Raw genomic sequence first — 7,857 nt, forward strand, 5'->3', positions numbered from 1 at the left:
AACTGTGTCATTTAACCACATATCCTGATTGTGTAGCCAATCACTAGTGAAAGACATAGATTAATCAACCCATAATTAATCTCCAGGGGTTGGAGTAGAGGCCTACTGCCCTAAAATTAGGCAAACCACACAAGAAACTATCTGCTTATGCTATTTAGAATATTAGCTAAAATTTCCTCACTTGTTATTTCCACATCATAAATGGAATTTTTAAAAATACTACTTCACTTTTAAAGTATATTCATTTTCTCTAAACAATCATTTCAAATCCTTATCACAAATTTTCTAATATATACAGTCATAAAATTTATTTTAGATAAGCTTAAATTTATTTCACATCAAAGACTTTAAAATACATGAAAAATAGTGTGCAAGAATGTACATGTGAAGGAACTACTGTTTTGAGTAAAGTAAATTATTACAAATATCTGACAGAAATGTTAACAGCCAATGTTTTCACCCTATGTTCAAATTTTCTTTAAAATTTTCCTTCACTGCAGTTTTCCAACAACCTTAAGAAAGTATTTTCTCTAAAAATGCTTGAATATCAATTTCATTTGCTTAAGGACTGCATGGCAACTGAGTATTGTCAAGCAAAGGGGATCTGGAGGAGGACAATACAGATGTGAGAACATTCTTACAAAATTCATATTACCTGTTTGTTTTAAAAGGCTGTTTTTTTGGTGCAGCCCTTGCTCATTCTTGATCTCATTTTTATCTCTCATGCTCTGTGCAAAATTTCCAACCAGAGAAGAAACATTTGGCACCTTGCATTGTTTATATTTCATAGGCTTGCTGATCTTTGCGTCTGGCACCTCCTTACATTGTAGTTTCCCATGGAGCATGCAAAACCCAAAGAAAGGTTTATTTTAGTCCAAGACAGTGTCAAAGAACAATATGAACTATTCATGTAAGCACCTGCCAGTAAAATCCATATTTAAAAGCTCCAATGGAAATTCGAATGGAATTGACTCTTTCTTTAGATCTACTTTTATAAGTGATCTTGCCAAAATGCTATTTTTTTTCCAAATGCTAAGCTCTACCAAACAATGTACAGATAAATGGAATCTAAACTGCTAAACCACATACTGTACCAGCTGTAAGAGACAAGTACAGTATATGACTCACGTTATTTACTTTCTCCTCAGGGAAAAATAGGAAACAGTTGCTCTGAGCAATTTTTATTGACTCACCAGTCCTTTTCTGGAGATGACAAGTTTCTTTAAGGATGGCAAGGTAAGGTAAATAAGACTGTAAAATTTCACTCATCATCTAGAAGAAAGCAACAAATTAAAATCCCATCCTCCTCACTCACAGCCCTATTTCTGGCATTCAGTTGAGGTATTCTAATATAAGAATGATTCTCTGCATCCATGCACTCAAAGAAAGGCAACTGTACTGACAAATGTGTTCAACGAATAGATTTATCCAGCTAAAGTCACTGCCAGGAATGTAATCCAATACCGTAGATTAGGTTTTGTTCACATAACATATTTTGTAAAGTTATAAAATTATTCATCTGTTTCTGTAATTTACAAGTTCCAAAGTTTCCTTGAATGTGGAATTCACTAAATTCTAAAGATAATTGTAAAATTCCCAGCACCACTCTTCACTCTTAGAAGATTAATTTAAATATTGCTTCATCTAGAACACAGAATCAGCTATAAACTCCCACACATTTATTATTTTATATTCTTCCCTGCTTCTCTTTTCATGAAACTTTACCTTTAAGACTTCAATCTCAAAGAGAGAGGGGAGAGTAGTTTTACTACAAGCCTTCGATGAAATTTTACTTAATGTTTTATATAACCAATATCAACTTCTTTTCTAAACCTCTTCTTTTAATTCCAATGTTGCCCTTTCAAAACATAATATTTGACACTATTACTGCTTTCCTTTTCTTTTACTCCCAAATGCCAGGAATGAATGGTGAATATTCTGTGATTCTGTCATAAAAGAATTTACTTTTCTCTCTTTGTATTATGCATTATAAACAATGCTGTGTATACACGCACACACACATGCACATGCACGCATGCGCGTGCACACACACACACACACACATACATACCTCATGCATGTCACTGTCCAATAGAGGTCAGCTCTACTCTTAACAGTCATTTGGAGACCTAGGCCTCTTCTATCTTGTGAAACAACCATGCACGGGAAAGAAGGTTAATACTGTGCTTTTACAATGAATTTCCTCACTAATATGTCAATAATGCAATGTTAAATGCAGAAAAATAAGAAACTAGCTCAAGAGGATAAAGGAAAGAAACACAAGAGACTAATTAGTTGTCATATCTAGGTACAAGGTTCACCTCCTTTGGAAACCATATCCAAAACCCCAAATTACTAGTCCCTGAGTTCAAGCCCAGGCTCCACTACTTACTAGGTATATGATCTTCAGTAAATTAGTTATCATATCTGCGGTTCAATGTCTTTATCTGTAATGTCGCTATATTAATAGTACCTCAAAGGATTATCTTATGAATTAAACATATTACCCACTAGTCACACAGAAATCCATCTCTAAATGTTAGAATTTATTGTTTGTTTTTGTCTTTTCCCTAGATTATAAATTCCTTAAGTAATGGCACCATAAAACCTTTAACAGAGCTTGACAAATAGCACTTGCTTAATAAATGCATGCCATATGTACAAATGATACATTCATAATCTCATGTTATATACCTATATACAATATACATATATAATATCATGTAATGCTTGCATGAGTCCCATGATGTAGATATTTTATCTCCATTTTAATGGGTGAGGAAAAGAGGTTAAGAGAGATTATATAATCTGCCCAAAGTCATACAGTTAATCAGAATTCAAATCCAGGCCTGTCTGTCTTCCTGTTCCTTTCCCACTACTGCACAACGCCTAGTAGTAGATAAGCCAATTTATTCATACCACCATTTATTGCATAACTGAAATTATTTTATTCTGTATATCTTCTCCACTTCTTTGAATTACTCAATTAGCAAGCAACATAACGTGTTAATTAATTAATGGCAAGTGTTAGCCACATGGATCAAAATGTGGGCAGAGAACAAAGTGATTTATAAGTTAGAGCCAACTAATTTAAAAACAATTGAATACATTTGGGAAGGGAATCGTCACAGAAGATGCCAATGTTCCTAGTTTAGCCATTAAGTAAGATTTAGAGCACTGGAAGAAGCAAAAGTTTGGGAAGAAAGATGTCTAGGCAGGGATGCCAAGTAAGCAGTGAGACAAGCAGACTCAGTGCTCAAAAAGAGAGGTCTTCTCTAGAGATAGGTGTAGAATTTATCATTCTATAGGTCGAGTAAAAAGCATGGAAAAGGAGATCATTCAGAGATTTAAATGTGACTTCTTTCTTTACAGCTTATCAAAATTCAGATGGCATAGAAGCCAGTAATCTAACATATCTTACTCTAATGTATTCTTGGATGTAATTATTTAAAGATCCTTCAATCTATTCTTTTTTCATCTCTTCATTTCCTTAGTTCGTTAAGGATATTAAAAAGTGTTAAACTAATAAAACAAGGAGGCCATTAGACTGAGGTGGCTTAAATGTGTTAGCACCCTACATAAGCAAATAAAAATCTAAGCTAGAGTCAGTTCCTGTAAATATACTTGTACTTGAGAAAACAAAACTTAAGAACAACCGATCTCAGTCAACTAGGCCTTCCCAAATAAGGCAACTTACTTGAACTACAGCCAATCAAAAAATTTTTTTACTTCGTTTCCATATCTGCTCTATAAAATAAAAGCTTTTTCCCTAGCTGCTGTCAGCAAAGAGCTCCTAACCACTTTTGGTTTGGAACTGCTTGATTCAAATTAAGGTTTGCTCAAATTCTTGACAATTTTATTGTGCCTTAGTTTATCTTTTAACACAAGGGGGAAAATGTACAACACAAATGCAATACACTATGACACGTTTAAAAAAACTGACCTTGATTATTTTCATCAAAGGGAAAAAATTTGTACTTGGAGAAGTTTCTAGCAACTTGTAAATGAAGAATAGCAGCTAATAAAGTACCAGTAAATAGAATAAACCAATTTTAGAATATTAAGAAACTAAGGTGGTCAGGACACTAATGGCCACCTATCCTAAGTGCAAATCCATTTTCTCATCTGCCCGGGATTCCTCCTTCTGGTAATGATATCTCAGTTTTGCTTTAAGGAAACAATCTTCCCCTATTGGATGCAGCCTTGGTAAAACTGTAAATCAAGAGGATCCATCCTCCTCTGACCAATAGGTGTATATCTGTCCCCAGATTGGGCAATAAAATGTGGGTATCTCTCTACCCAAAACTGAATCTTGTTCACAAAATACAACTATTGAACACTGATGGAAATTATTCAGTCCTAGAGCTAGTTAGTGGCAAACTAAGAATAAAATCCAAACTTGTGCTTCCCAGAGCACCGCTGCAATGTGACAATATTCTTCATTTTTTTATGTGCTAAAATATTCTATACCAAATCACAGGACATATAAAGCACAATATGCAGTAGTTGCCCTCCACTGACATTATTAAAAAGGAAAAATCTTTTTCACTTCACGTGTATGACAAATATCTAGACAAAAATACTGAAAAAAGAATAATAGCCTACAAATAATTAGTTTAAAAACAATATTTAAAATATTAGGTGGTGCCGCGTAGGGTTATGAAAAGGAGAGACTTTTGAAAATATACAGCTACCTCACAACCTATATCTATTTCTCCTGCTATTTTGGTAGGAATGGTATGCTTATCATTAGAAACAGCTTACTTAAGGATTCTTTCTCTTAATTCACCTGTAGGTGGTCTCCTGGGACTAATTCTAGACACCTCCATAAATGCCGGGAGGAGTAAGTCTCCTGAGAATAATAGAACTGCGTGTTTGTGGCCTTGGACTTTCCCAGAGGTTCACTTCCCCCTTCTGGCCTGTTGGTTCCACCCCCGCACAGCCTTTGGACCAGAGCGTGAGGCCCCCCCACCCCGCCAAGCACCACCATACTTCTGTGGCTGGGGCAGAGGGAAACATAGAGAATTGCCATACTCCTTAAGGAGGAGTCTGGGACGAGGGGCTTCCGGCACCCCGGCCGCATGTCTGTCATCCTGGCACTCCCCAGAGGGCCCCCGTAGATCTCTGGAGATCCTGAGAGACCCAGATTCCTCCGGGAAGAGTGGTTGGGGCAGCAGCGCCACAGGCCTGATTCCGACATTCTCTGAGCATCCCCGGATGCTAAGCACATCCCGGCCCATCCTCACCCTTCCACTTCTTCAGGACCTGCTCTTACCGCCCCCACACATGTGAAGCCACGTAGCGCCAGCTGCCGGCTCCATCTTCTGGTTCCTGTTTGACTTCCTGGGAGACCCCACACACCACCCCCTCCCACCACCACCACCACCACCCGGTCCTGCCCTCCAGCATCCCCTGTGGTGTTCAAAAGAGAACATTTCCTGAGGGGCCAGCTCACCCGCTGCAAGGTACTGGCAATTGGACTGAGTCAGAAAGAGCAGGGCCCGGAGGCTCTTCAGGGAAAAGGCTTGAGGAGCATCAGCAATGATCCCCTGGGACAAATGCAAGACACCTCGCAGCGCCGGGAGGAGCAACTGACCTCGAGAAAAATGAAACCGTGATTGAGATGCTGGGGCTTTTGACCTTGCCTGACACATAGCTGGCGCCTACGGAGCGAGGAGTGTGAGTCTGTACCTGGCACTTTGGCCCTGGGCTTGGGCATCCTGAACCATGAGCACTCCTGCCCAGGTACACACATGTGCAGTATCCTTCCCAAACCTGGCCTCAGTTATTCTTGATGTATTGGGACAGAGTTGGCTCCTTCGCATCTTGCTGGGCTCCTGGGTCGAATCACCCTCTCAGTGTGACTCTGACCATTGAGTGGGGAAAGTTTTGAGGAGGATTCAGGTTTGCTTGATAAGTGGCATGAGCTAGACCCTGGAACGACGATTCTGGTCACCAGGTATTCGTTGGTACTGTTTTGCACTTCTCTTCCTGCTTAAGATGCCCAAAGTTGAGAGGGTGGGTAATTCCTTAATGTGGTTGTCGCGGAATTGCTTTCATGTGTTCTCCCAAGATTGGGACCAGATGTGGGAAGGGAAGGGGCCAAGGGCTTGAAAGCAGTGGAAGCTTTTTTCAAGGTGACAAAGGTGGCCTATGGGCAAGTGGGCATCTAATCTGCTGAGATTTATTATTCGAGTGGGAAGGGGGGATCCTGAGGTTTGTAGCCAAAATAACAATTATTATAATTTTGATTATTATAAATGTGTGTTTATACATATAAAGTATAGCTTTAATTATAAAACATAGGCTATCATAAATTATATGTCTATATAAAAGTAAACAAACTATTATTCATCATCATTGTAATTATTTCCTTTTGTATTATTACTATTATTTTTTTGAGGTTTCATAATCATAGCAGCATCAGAAGCAGCTGCAGCAGCAGCAACAAAACACCACTATAAAGTTTCCCTATCCAAAAAAAATTCTGTTTAGATTTAATTTAATGATCTAGTTAGCTATTTTAGCTTAATTATAGCTTGAATTACATAACTAATAGTCCATAATGAAATATTTGAGCATAGTTCAAGGTCTGGGAAAGGTAGTTAAGAGAAATATCCTAACAGTGAGGAAGGGGCTTTAGGGACATAACAAGTCGTCAATCACAAGCATGAGTCTGCCATTTCTCATTTTGAGTAGAACAGTCACCAGATGTTTAGGAAAGTGAAAAATTAGGATGGGGAAAGTCAGTGTACCTCTCTGTTTCTCTATAATCAGCAAACAAATTCCATGAGTAGAGGATGATCAGACAGAAATTTAATAAACCTCTCTTGGGATAATACCAGTCCTCATATGAGGCAGTAAATGAAGATTGTTTCATGAAATAATCTTATAACCCAAGGCTGGCTTTGTATAAAATGTCTAAAATTAGCTTTAAATAGAAAAATTAAAAAATTTTCTATTCCCTTGTCTTTTTTCTAATTACCTTTTCTTGCCTTCCCCTTCCCCCTTCTGTGCCCAGTATCATTATCTCTTTCCTTATAAGCAGGCAGATGCATTTCTTCGGGAAAAATTAAATGATTTCTAATATTTTATAAGGCCTCTTCCCATTTCTTTTAGGTTTGTAATTTTAAATGATTCTGGAAATTATATATATATCTGTTTAGAATTTCCTTAATTTAAAAAAATATATAGAACAGTACCAAGAAGAAAATAACAGTTACTAACCAGATTTATCCACTCTTATCATCTTGTCCTTTTGGATCACAGCTTTCTTTTTTTATTCACTTTCTTGTTTCTAAGAGCATATATACTCATTATAAAGAACCAAATAATGCAAGAAGTATAAAAATACTTAAAAATAACCCCTTAAACAATTGCTAAGAAATTATCATCATTACCATTAGGTAGATATTATCCTAATTTTTTGAAATACATACATAGAGTGGGCATGTTTAAGGTAGACTGGTAGGTAAATCTATAAGTAGATAAGAGATAGATACTAGGGATATTTTCTATTAAAATGGGATCAGAATAAAGAGAGGTTTTTTTTTTAATTAAAAATAACTCATTAACTTAATAACCCAATAACTTAATTAAGGAAAAATAAAACTAAAAATTTGAACTTTGAATATTTCCTTACTATAAGAATTTATTTCTTGAAGAATCTCACCAAGGTTAAAATGAAAAAAAAGAAACAAAGCTTTAATAGTTTAGAGTTGTTTGAACTATATGTTTTTATTTCTACTGACTCTTTGCTTTGAAGGATGAAGATTTAGAGCTTTCCCATGTCTTTTCATCTTTCCCTCAAGCACTTCAAACATTTGTGGTTGTTATACTGTCTGTCATGTTAATATA

This window comes from Pteropus vampyrus, unplaced genomic scaffold, assembly GCF_000151845.1.
Source record: "Pteropus vampyrus isolate Shadow unplaced genomic scaffold, Pvam_2.0 Scaffold234, whole genome shotgun sequence".
In the NCBI taxonomy this organism is placed as follows: Eukaryota; Metazoa; Chordata; class Mammalia; order Chiroptera; family Pteropodidae; genus Pteropus; species Pteropus vampyrus.